The following is a 12,790-nucleotide window of genomic DNA, read 5'->3' on the forward strand; positions in this document are numbered from 1 at the left end:
TTGAGGAAATCTTAATTTTCAGAAACATATAGTCAACACTTATAAAACTATTAAAAGGGGGATAGGTGATATAGTTCAGTGGTTGAAATCATCATGCATGCATGAAGTCTTGGGTCCACTCCTTGATAACACACACACATACACAAATAAAATGGATAATATATGTTTTATTTAATGGTATATGAAAATTCTCATGAACTGTTGTTGAGAGTATTAAATGTCATATAAGAACAGTACTAACCAGTAGTTATACTGAGGACACAGAACTTGACCTTAGAGTTTTTATGTGTTGTGCAAAATTCTAAGCAGCTCTTCTTTTTATAAATCAGAAAAACAAATAGATTTAGGTTTGAGGAAAAACAACTCTACAGCTGCTAGAGCTTCAGCCAAGTAGACACTAACCAGGTAGGAGCATGTGGTTGATACTTCATGGTGAGAACCAGTGACCTCCTAAAAGATAGCAGACTCGGATGGGAGTCAGATTAATAGCTCTAGAGCTCTGTAGTTTATAAACAAAATCATTTTCATACAAAATAACCTTAATATTGTATACATATGAAAATAAACACAATAGAGCATAATGACAAAAAATGTCAAAACTGCCCCATTTATTTCTTTGAAAACTGCAATATCAAGTGTAACTAGTGTTAATTATAAGCAAGAACATCATGTTCTATTCAATTAATTAATCATTTCTTTCTTCCTATTACACCCATTCTTATGGTTTTGAGAGAATGTCATAAAACAAATCTTTATTTATAACTAGCAAAGTGTTTAAAGTGAGTTGCTTATATTTCTGTGGAATATAAATAAATAAATACCACAGTACAGTAAATAATTATAATGAGATTGAATAAAAATTGGCTTCCTGACAGGTACCACTTAGTGAATTGCTATTTCAATGCCCTAAACGGTCACCTGAGTTAATTCAATTTTTATACTATTTAATTTTGTCTTTAAAAATCACTATTCAGAGAATGGGAAATTGCAGACTGTTTCAATACTATAATCTGAACATCCTCACTTATTTAATTTTACCATTTAGAAAGATGATACAAGTATGATCAATAATCAGAGCTACGTACAAGCATTGCTTATTTCTAATGAAAAACCATGATTCAATGAATGTGTGGTATGAACAGACCTAAAGAAGTTAGTAGAAAACATCACCAAAATAAGAGAAAGTTACATTGTAATACGATGTATTAATGTGACTCAGGTACCATCTTTTAAGTTTTATAAGTCGAATACATATGCTAACTTTTAGATATGAATTATGACCATTTTGAAACAAAGTTGTTACAAATCGTATAAAGCACTCCTGTCCTTGTGCCTGAGCTCCTTTGACTCATGGCGCAATCTTGAATAATTTTAAAGCAAACATGACTGCAGCAATCAATTTTTGTCCAATTTATTGGGCATGAGTTAAGGCCAATTAAAAAACCATTTTTGGTGCAATTCAAGGGGAAAATGTATAAACCCATGGAAAACAGATCTTAGTCCTAGACATGAATCATCACTATTCTAAATCATGGTGTCAACCTCAAATCAGAAAGAACAAACCCGAAAATCATATAATACACACCTGAAACTGCACCTATCTGCAGCAATTCTGTACAATTGCTAAATTCTTATAATAAATTGACCTGAGGGGAGCATCATAATTTTCTAACATTACTCATTTCTGAAAAATTTAGTGATGAAATTAAAAATAGTTTATGGGCAACACCTGAGTTTTTTGATTTAAGAACTAAAAAAGATAGTCATCCATGATATTTGTACAAAAAAAAGCTAAAAATTTCACCTTTAATTTTAGAGTATCTTTTACCTATTAGATTGTATCTTCTTTCACATGAACATAGTGGTTTTCCTTTAAGGCCATAAAAATGAAACAATCCCTGTACGCTCCAGATAATCTTAGGGTAATCAAAACAGCAAAATGGAAGCTTTTAAGCTGGAAATTACAGCTATAAAGTACAACTGTACATTTTCAATCTCTGTGTTAAAAGGGTTTTTTTAAGTTCAGGGTTTTAGTGATTCAAAGTTTTCAACTAGAGTGGGATTCTGGTTCAGTTTCTCCTGTGACCTTCGTATATGATTTTAGAGTCATTGATAGTTCCAAGTCTCAGTTTCCTCATTAGTAAAATGAATATAAAAATAATAGTTACTTTTTAAAGAAACTGTGAGCATTGAGAGGAAAAGGTTTTTTTTTTTTTTTGAGTGCTTAGAGAATGCATGACACAGAGTGAATCTTCAGTAAATGATAGAATTGGTCAGAAGAAAGCCTAGTGCTGCTCATAGAGCACCAAAGACCTCCCAGCTTTGCAGGTTTTTGTCTTTAAAGTAAGAATGCCTGGTGTCTACCCAGAAAAACCTCCTAAAAATTCTGAAGGAATTCTGAAGGAATATATGTAAACACCTCCATTTGGGCTAGGTATGTGTCTCAGACAATAGCAAAGCAAATACCTAGTTTTTGTGAGGTTATGGGTTCAATCCCCTGTATGCAGGTTCGAGCACACACACACACACAACACATGAGAGAGAGACAGAGAGAGAGAGAGAGAGAGAGAGAAAGGAGATAGATGAGGATAGACAGATAGGCTGGAGCAAGAGATCAGTATCAGTAATAGGGTTCTTGCCTTGCATGGGGCTGACTTGGATTGCATCACTGGCATCCCAAATGGTCACTCAGCAGTGCCAGCAATGATACCTGAATGCAAAGCTAGGAGTAAGCCTTTGGTTTGGCCCCAAAACAACAAAACAAAACAAAAATTCAGAGAGATCAGAGAAAGAGACAGATAAAAACCTATATAGATGAATCTGAGAAATCACTGGTTTAAAGAGAGAAAATAGTATTTTCAGTTTCTCAGTTAACCTGGAGTTAAACTCTGACTTCAACTATTTTGGTTGGGGTTTCTCTGTTGAGCAGATTAATTGGAATAATTGTCAAGTTTGTACTGTATGTTATGCTGAAAGAGATTTAACTGGGAGAATTAAAAGATTTTGTTTACATTTATTTGTTTTTGAGGTCACAGAATAATCATGATTTTCTACAGTTTCCTGTTAGTGAAATGAAAGAACGGACATATAAGATATAACCCTGAGAAATTATGGAGTCATTCTATTGGCAGAAATATATTTTACTATTTACGGTTACTTATGGTTTATAATTCTATTTAATAAACATTGACAGGTAAGTCAATACTACCAAATCAGTTTCTTCTTTTTCTCTTATGTTTTCCTGTTGAGCTAGTTTATTTCTAAGTAACCTAATCTATTTTAAGATAAGTATGCAATCAGCTCAATGATAAATATCTAAGCATGCTACCAGTAAAGAAAGCAACACATTCAAGAAAAGCAACTTCCAGAAAAAATATTTTTTTACCTAAAAAAAGTATTTTTTTACCTAATATACAAGTCACATTATAATGTTCATGAAAACAAAAATGAAATGTTTTTTTTTCTTTTTTGCATCACACCTGGCGATGCATAGGAGTTACTCCTGGTTCATGCACTCAGGAATCACTCCTGGTGGTGTTCGGAGGACCATGTGGGATGCTGGGAATCTAACCTGGGTTGGCCGCATGCAAGGCAAACACCCTACCCGCTGTGCTATTGCTCCAGTCCCAAAAATGAAGTCATTTTTTAAAGCAACTTTTACATATGAACTGAAACAAGTACTTCCTTATATCTTGCCATTAGTGAAGATTAATTTATTAGATTAGCAATTGTCTGTCATCTTGGAAGGAAAAGCAATACTGTCCTAGTAGACCTAGGGGTTTAGCATTTCATTAAAGGGGACAACACAAGCCTGGGGGAAGAAAGAACAGCCAGGCCCTACAGATAGAAGATGGGGATTAAGAAAACTAACCATGTAGTTTCTACAATTGCTAAGATACCTATGTACAGGTGGGTAGTTTCAGACTTAGAAATTTCATAGGTTTGTTGGTAGGAAAGCTGAATTAATTATACTTTGGCATTTATCTACATAATAATTCCAAGACTACCATGCCACCTGACAGAAATTTTAGAGAACTTTTGCACGGGAAGAACTGTTAGGCCAGACCAAATGGTTCCCAAGGGCTATTTCAAATTCTGTGCTCAGAAAGGACCCCTGGCAGTGCTCTGAGAACATGTATAGTTCAGGGAATTCAAAACAGTCTCTGCTGCATGCAAGAAAAATGCCTTACCTTCTCCACTCACCTCCTTAATTTTGAGAATTTTAAAATAATAATTAATTGACACACCCTCTCTAAAAATCCACAAATGATATTGGTTGGGAAAATAATCTGAGACTATTTTACCTCTTGGGGTTTAAAATGGCTCTGCAGTATAGATATGTTCAACATTTGCAATCTGCAAATATTGGGAAGCTATTAGTAGATCAAATGTTGTGTAAGATATTGATGAAGTGGGTATGCCTAGTTCAAGTTTTAAAAATTTGACTTTTTCCATTTTTATAAATAAAAATGGTAACTGCATTTTTTACTCATGAGGTAAAAAGGTGAAGCAAAAAGCAAGTTTGTATATATATATTATATATAAAAACAAGAAAATTGTTTAATTGTGGTTTATGAAATGTAGGGGAATTCTTTATTAGTTAAAAATACAACTACCTTGCAATTTATTCAAAAGCCTCTCAGAAGCATGTCTCACTTTTTTTTTGCACTTAAATATTTAAAAATTCTTTTCTCAGTATGATTCATCAAAATTTCAAAATCAAATTACAAGCATTTTATGTCAAAACTACAAAAAGTGAAACTGCCCAAAGTTGCTGAGCTATCATAGAACATGAAAATGAAGATCTGTAGAAAATGAGAACATCTATTGTCTTTGTTTATAAATGTCATGTTTTATTTAAGTCTAGCCTTAGACAACTGGTTTCTAAAACCTGGCTCTTTAGATATGTTAGAGATCCCTTTCAAAATTGTTCACTTAACCATCAGAGAATTGCTTTCCCACAGCTGGAAACTTGAACAGCTGTTGATTTTGGAACTTTTCTATTCTCATGGGTAAGAGTCCAAGGCCCTTAAAGTGTTCTAATACTAAAGACAACAATCTATAAGAAACATAGGTCTGATATATCTCAATTCCAAGGCCACTCATCCACAACCACCCCTTGGACCAGGAATGGGTAACTCAGAAAGATTCTGCGTCACCTGAATGGAAGAGAAAGTTTTTTGTTGAGGAAACCTAATCACCATAAAAATCTGCTTTCTGATCCAGTCACATGACAAAATTCATTTGTAATCAAAAAGGATTCCCTCAACGACTTTGGATGTCAGTTAGTCTCATGTCTTAGCATCCTTTTAGAATTTATCAATACTTTCTTTCACCTTTAAACTCTACCCCTTTTAAATTCAGCCCATTTTTTTTTTTTGCTTTTTGGGTCATACCTGGCGATGCACAGGGGTTACTCCTGGCTCTGAACTCAGGAGTTACTCCTGGCAGTGCTCAAGGGACCATATGGGATGCTGGGAATCGAACCGGGGTTGACCGGGTGCAAAGCAAGCGCCCTACCCACTGTGCTATCTCTCCAGCCCCTCAGCCCATTTTTTTAAAAAAAATATTTTATTATTGAATCACTGTGAGATAGATCTTTACAGAGCTGTTCATAATTTGGTTTCAGTCATACAATGCTTCAACACCCATGCCTCCACTAGTATACATGTTAGTTCCATTTTTGAGCTTACTGGAAGAACAAGCAAAAAGGACTGTTTCAAAAAACCTGCCATTGCAGTACTATTTATTGTATCCACTAGAGGACTCCTCTTAGACTAGCTGAAAAATCTCTCCACTCCAATTCCCTGTGGCCTCTGGCGTTTGATGCTCAACTAACTCTTGAGTTGGGCCACTGGCTACATATCACTGTTAGAATGAAAACATTCCCCCTACTTTAACACCTCCTGCTAGTTCAATAAAGCGATGTTTAAATAACTGAACTGGCTTCAATGAACTGTACTTGCCATTTTTTCCTGCTTCTTAGCTAGATAAAATGGAGATAATTATGAAGTGGATGAGCAGGTTTAATGAAAGCCAGTTTCTTTTGGTATACTCCTGAAGCAGCAATCATCATCTGTTTGGCTTTTGAAGAGCAACAATTATAATCACTTAAACCCCCAAGGGGAACAAAAATAGAATTTACATTAGCATATAAAATATACAGCTGGATTGGGCAAGCCTATAAAATTCTGGGAAAATCATTCTAATCTGAATGCTATTCAAACTCACAAGTAAAATGAGTTCAAGAGTATTTTACATGCTTCCTTCCTATAAAATAATACATATAACAATATTGAGAGGATTTTCCTAAAAATGAACACGAGGAAATAAAAAATTGTTGCCAGGAGAGAATCCCAGCGGGTATGGGGCTAAACTGCATTGTCAAGGTATCAGAGAACAAAATGCATAATGATATTCACATGAAGTACTAATCACTCTGCAGTGAAGATTTTTCATGCATTTGGAAATTTAAAAAGAAAATAGGGTGGTTTTAACCTGATCTATGATGAAACTTAAAAAAAATGGGGAAAATTTTAGATTAATAGGACTTTCCCTCCCCTTTTCCGTTGTAAATGTGAAAGCAATACAAAGGAAATTGAAATTGCTGAAGTTGATACCCCATTGTTATGAAGCAGAAACTGGTTTCCTATTTTAAAACATTTTCATATCATTTTCTTTCAAATACCTCCCTTTTTACACCTCCTTTTTTAATTCTAGTTCAGATCATAGGGAATCTCCCTAACCATTTATGTTATTTAATTACTTTTGCTTTTGTGTGTCTTTCATGGTTTATAAGACACTTTTTTTTGTAGAGCATAGAAGAATAAAAATGAAGCCTTTGCTTTATCCATTATGCTACAAGCAAGAAAACACTAACACAATCAATATATTAAAGGCTTTCCTGGCTGTGCACATTTGTCAAAGGCAGTGTATCTGAGAAATTACATTAATGAATCTCAAAAAATTTGGCATTCTACACAGAAAACTTGCTCTCCCTCATCACAGGGACATATCAATGTATAAATATAGAAATAAGTATATAGTTCTCTTTCTTTATGTTAATTGCATGCCCATTTTTAATGGAAAAAATGTCAATGTGTAAAACTTTCCTACATTGAAAAGCCTGCCTGAATATCCCTATTAAAAGTAACTTTAGCTTTTATAGGTTATAGTTTCCTCATGCTCCTAAAAGCACTTTACACATACCTCTGATAGCAATTATCCCAACGTATTATAACCATTTTTTTTGACATATCTACCTTCTACACAGACTGTGCAGTGCTTGACAGTAGCGTTATCGTTTCCATGGCTAGTAAGCAGGCAACAGTGTTTGTTGAGTGAAGTATATCGTTAATTTGTATTCTATGACATATCAAAATGTTATGGTGTCTATGATAAGAATGAGACATATTAAATACCTTCTCTGCCATAATATCAAACTTTATGGAGGTAAATTTAGCACTTATAAATTAAAATTCAAAATGTTGATTTTTATAACAATTTTTATTCTCATTATCTTCAATAAAGGACATTCACATGAAGGGTAATGGTAATTTTCAAAATTTTATTAAATACTTATATTGTGTCCCATGGTTAACTATTTTTACTGGAAACATTTTTTAAAAGCTGAACTCTTAATGATAGTGACCTCATGTTTCATTAGTTAGACATTTCTATTTTTGAAAAATTGAAGTCTATAACACTGCCTTCTCAGTCCTTTTCAGTGTGAAGTGTGGTGATGTATAAGGACTTTCCTGTAAACCTTTCAAGCTCAGAGAGGCAACAGAAATCTATAATACAGAACTTTGTATGTAGTATGTAAGGATTTCATATTTTAAGGGATGTAAAGGGTTAATTGAAGTGAATGGTTTAAGGGAATCCAGAGCCTCTAAGAAAGTTAATTATGATTCTTTCATTTTCCTCCTAATTTAAACATAGTAAAAATTTTTACATGAATTTTTCATATCACAATATAATTTTGTATGAAGTTAGAGGAAAGCAATAGTGGAGAGGTGGAGGAAAACAGATTCTACAGACCTAACCAAAAATATTGAAAAATTTTTAGGTAATAATAAAAACAGCAATATTTATCATTAGAAAAAATAATTTGTGGCACTAATTATACCTTAACTTTATAACAAAATGTAGCTTTAATAATTTTTTGTTCATAGTATTGTGATCATAACTTTTTATATGTATATTTGTACATGTTTATTGTTTATATATACAGACATGAGAACTGATAAATTTGATGGGAAAGAAAATTGAGTACACTTCTGTGATTTTAACATATACTATAAAAATGTGCATTTCTAAAGGATGAAAGAGAAAATTATACAAATTATTAGAAAATTATACAAATTTGTTACTAATCATGACAAATACTAGGGCAGAATTTTATTTAAAATTAAGCAAATTACAAAAATTACTTTTTGAAGGATAAAACTCCAAATGTCTTACAAGGTCTCACTCCAAGGTCAAAGTGAGGATGAATGCTAGGGCACTGTGGGGGTGGAAAGTTTTTGCCTCACAAGGCTTACAAGTCTCAGACCTTTTAGGACATGATTCCTAAATACAGAAAATTATCATATTTTTTAAAATGAATGGGAACTGTCATAGTAAGTGGATTTAAACATAATAGGTTTGGGTGATTTTACTTTATTAAACTCTGACATTTATGTAACAAATGAAACAAATTTTAAAAAGTTCCTTATTTCACAAGCACATGCATTCAAATACTGTTCTTCACCCAACATATGAGCTCTCTGCATCTCAAAAAAGGTAACCTAATTCTTTAAAAGAAGGTTTTCACAAAACAACTTAGTAGTACATCTATTACAAAGAATACAGATAGAAATATTTTGTAAACTTTCCTTCCTTCTCAAGGCAAAGTACAAAACTGAGCAGTTTCTGTTGAATGTACATAAATGATACCTCTAACATTTTCCTCTTGGTATTTAGGAGACTTAAATGGATTATTTTGATAAAGTCATAACATCTCCATTTTGCAAATCCAAGTTTCAATAAATAAATAAAATAAACCTCAGTAGATATAATATCTAGCACCCAATCTCTCCACTCAAAAATTGTATAAACCAAAGGTAGCAAAATTAGTTTTAACCAGCTAATTTTTTTATTCAGTATTTGAGTACCTTTTTAATGGAATAATAAAAGAAGGCCCTTGAAATTTTGTTTTATTTTCTGTTTCTCTATATGGCTTTATGTTCACTAAATTAATCATTTAGTGAACAAAAGGCAGATTATTAAAAAGTGCCTGCAATCACTAAAAATTTTTAGTAGAAATTGAGTCTAAGTTTTCCCTAATAGTTTCTATAACATGAAAAGTAAACGCATGACAAAAATATCATCAAATAACTTAATACATTTTTATAACCTTCAATATTTTAGAAAATGCTCTGAACTTTTAAAGCATGTAAAATAAAAACTTAGATTGTTAAAGTTAAAAAAAAAAACACCGTATTTGATTTTGCGTTCCTCCCTTTTTAAGGAAAACTGGCTTTACAGTTTGGTTTTCCTTTTATTATGTGGGCATTGTTGCTATTTACTTTAAAATTCCTTTGTCATAATAACTGATTTAATCTCAAACTCCTTGTGTTATTGGGGTGAGATGCACAAAGCAGTTATTCTTCATAACTACTGCTTCCAAAGAAAACCAACCAAACCAGTGCCATAGATCTAGATCAAATTTGAGGATACAGTTTGGAATATCCATCAAAAATGTTTTATCAGAGGCTGGAGCAATAGTACAATAGGTAGGGCTTTTGCCTTGCACAGAGCTAGCCAAGGTTTGGTCCCTGGCACCCTATATGGTCTCCTGAGCCCTGACAGGTGTGATCCCTAACCACAGCCAGAAGCAAGCTCTACAGGTATGGCCCCAAAACAAAAATTAAACAACACAACTCATTTTATCAAAGAAAGTTATTAAGATAATTATTCCTTTTATTCCTTTCTCTGGAATTTGTGATGATTATGTGGCTATTATGTGAAATGGCTCTTTAAATTTAGTAAATTAGCTCAGATTTTCTATTGATTCTCATTTTGTATTTTTATTTTTATTTTTGTCAGTTAATCAAATATTAGTCAAGTTCTCACTAAGCTACTTGATGTTATCTACTTCATTACTAGACAGAATGAAACCTTCCACTTAGAGTGTTTTGAAGATCAACTGAGGTAATATACGTAAAGCAGTTACATATTTAACTTGATTCACTACCGGTTCATTGCAAGTAGACCACAAATGCTAACTATTAAAATGAGCATCTTGGCTGCTTTAGATCATTTGCTAGATATAAGATATATTAAGTTCATTACTAATTATAAGTAGCAAATAAAGGGTTTTTTCCCTAAATCTAGTATCATTATTATTTCTAGTATCATTTCAGCCATTCCTCTTTGCTCACAGACACATCTCACGTCCTATATAAGGTACAAATGATCAAACTACGACATAGCATTAGATGAATCTGGCTACAAACTGTCTATCCTCTCTCTTCCTACAGCACATTCATTTTGTTCCTATATCTATGATATCAATTTACTTAAAGTTAGTCTATGCTAAGTGAAACAATAAATATTTTTATGAAAAATTGCTTAATTGAAAACTTAAGCTTATGAACATTAGAAGATTCCTGTTATTTATAATATTTATTGTCATATCTATTCTAATGGAATGACATTTAGGAAACAAGAAAAACTTGGTTACCATATTTTAATGTGTTAATAACATTATTAGAACGACGAGGAAAGATGAATTATTACAATATTACATTCTGTCATCATGAAATTTCCACAGAGAGAACATTTAGCAAATCTAAACATGCCTGTGAGTTTTAATAAGGAAAAGAATCAGGAATATAAAGCATTAATTGTATAAGTATTTTTTCTAGGAAATTCAACTATATCCAATATTATTATCATTATTTATGAGACAATATTAAATTTTCTAACTTATTTTTAAAATATCTCCAGTTGAAACAGTATTTTCAGTATGTATATAGACACTTACAGTAGAATTGAGGGCTTGCTTGAGATTATGAATGCGATAAAACCATTTCAATTAAGCTTAATTTCATCCAAGTGTAAAAGTAACTTAATTATATATGACACAGTCTATACATTTATTTGCAAATATCTGTACAGCAAAGAAGACAGTGAATTCTTACTTCATTATATTGTATGCTTAAATATAACAAGATACTTATTAAAAAATAACCCATAAAGTATTCAAGATTAGCTAAAAATATATATAGCTACAAATGTTGGTTTAAAATAAATTATAAAGTTAAAAACACTTTTGTTATCATTAGAATATCTATAGTACATAAATATCAATTTAGAAGAAAGACAACTTTCTCAAATGAAATTCTTGCTACTACTACGAGTGTATAAAATACTATATTGAAGCTAAATTCTTCTGATATATATCTTTAAAATGTATCTGTATTGATTAGTCTCATACCAATAGACTGGTAGTTCAGTTAGCCAGTTGATGTTTAATTTCTCAAAGAAATTGTCCTTTAGGGATGGTGGTTACAGATAGGAAGACTGAAAGAAATAGTGATGACTTTGTAAGCCACAGGCAAAAAGTATCAATGTCCAATGGCAGTTAGTAATCAATTATAATCATTTCAAATAAAACAGACTAAAAATGTCAATTGTTATAGTGCCAGAATATCTGCCCGATAAAATACACTCATCTTTGTTGCAATACAGTCAATTAAAAGTTATTTTCTGTGTTTCCTATAGAAGTTTAGAAATTTAGGAATTCTTCAGCATAGATATTTAAAACATGTAATAGTACCTGCACAAATATAAATGAAAGTTATGAATGGGTTGAACAAATCAAGGCACCAGTTTCTTTTATGGGGAGTTGGAGCTGTTTCCATACTATCATTCACATGAGAAAAAAACTTAAGAGGGCCTTGCCTCATGAGTAAATGGTGCAGGACCAATTCTAGGGCAACCTAGTCATCTCCATGGAAACAGCTCTAGCAATTAGATCCACAAGCAAAAAAAGTTAGGACGACTGAGCATTTATACATTTTAAGTGCAGGACTGTCTAAACAATTTGGAAATCTTCAGAAGAGTGATTCCTACCAAACTCGGGAGGAACTTTATCAAAATATTAAGCTGGACAACTATTTTCAGAAAGTGAACGGGATTAAGGGCCAAAACACAAAAATACTGTCCTGAAACCTGCCTCCTATTTTATAAGGGAAAGAGAAAAAGTTGGGGGAAGGACTTTTTTAATGAGTTTGTACACTTTATTTTAATTAGGATGGAGGAGGAGGAGAGAAAGGAGAGGAGGGAAGGAGAGTAGTAAGCAATTCCTTCTCCAGCCTCCAGGCTTTTAAAAGGACACATTTCCAAATGTGTCCTTTGATCACCATTTAACATAAAAAGATTGTCTAAGAAGGATGGTTTCCAATATTGCTACCTGAGAGAGGTCGGAGATAGAGACAGAGGTCCTCAGGACAGGTAAGCGATTTGACATGGTTGGAATGAATGAGGGTGACCCCAGTTGCTTTTCTCCGGAAGGATTTTGTTGAGGGATAGCCCAACCACAGTGCCGACTTCCTGAGTTCAGAAAGTCAGTGCAGCTCGGTTCTTTAGAAACCAAACAATAACCTAGTTCTCTTCATCTCCCTCCCCTCCACCTCGACCCTGCTGACTGCGAACTCGCATCACTTTTAAATGAATGCATCATGCCCATCCTAAGAGCATCGAACAGAGACAGGGAGCTCGTCCACCGACCAAACTAAGGAAA

The 12,790-nt window shown here is 33.0% G+C and overlaps 1 protein-coding gene across 2 annotated transcripts in view; it reads right to left on the reverse strand.

Annotated features, from left to right (window-relative positions):
* The window catches only part of ELAVL2 (ELAV like RNA binding protein 2), a 177,549-nt gene that overhangs the window by 163,620 nt on the left and 1,139 nt on the right, over positions 1-12,790 (reverse strand). The gene's annotated exons all lie outside the window — the stretch shown is intronic.

Source organism: Sorex fumeus, unplaced genomic scaffold, assembly GCF_029834395.1.
Source record: "Sorex fumeus unplaced genomic scaffold, SorFum_2.1 ptg000034l, whole genome shotgun sequence".
Taxonomy (NCBI): Eukaryota; Metazoa; Chordata; class Mammalia; order Eulipotyphla; family Soricidae; genus Sorex; species Sorex fumeus.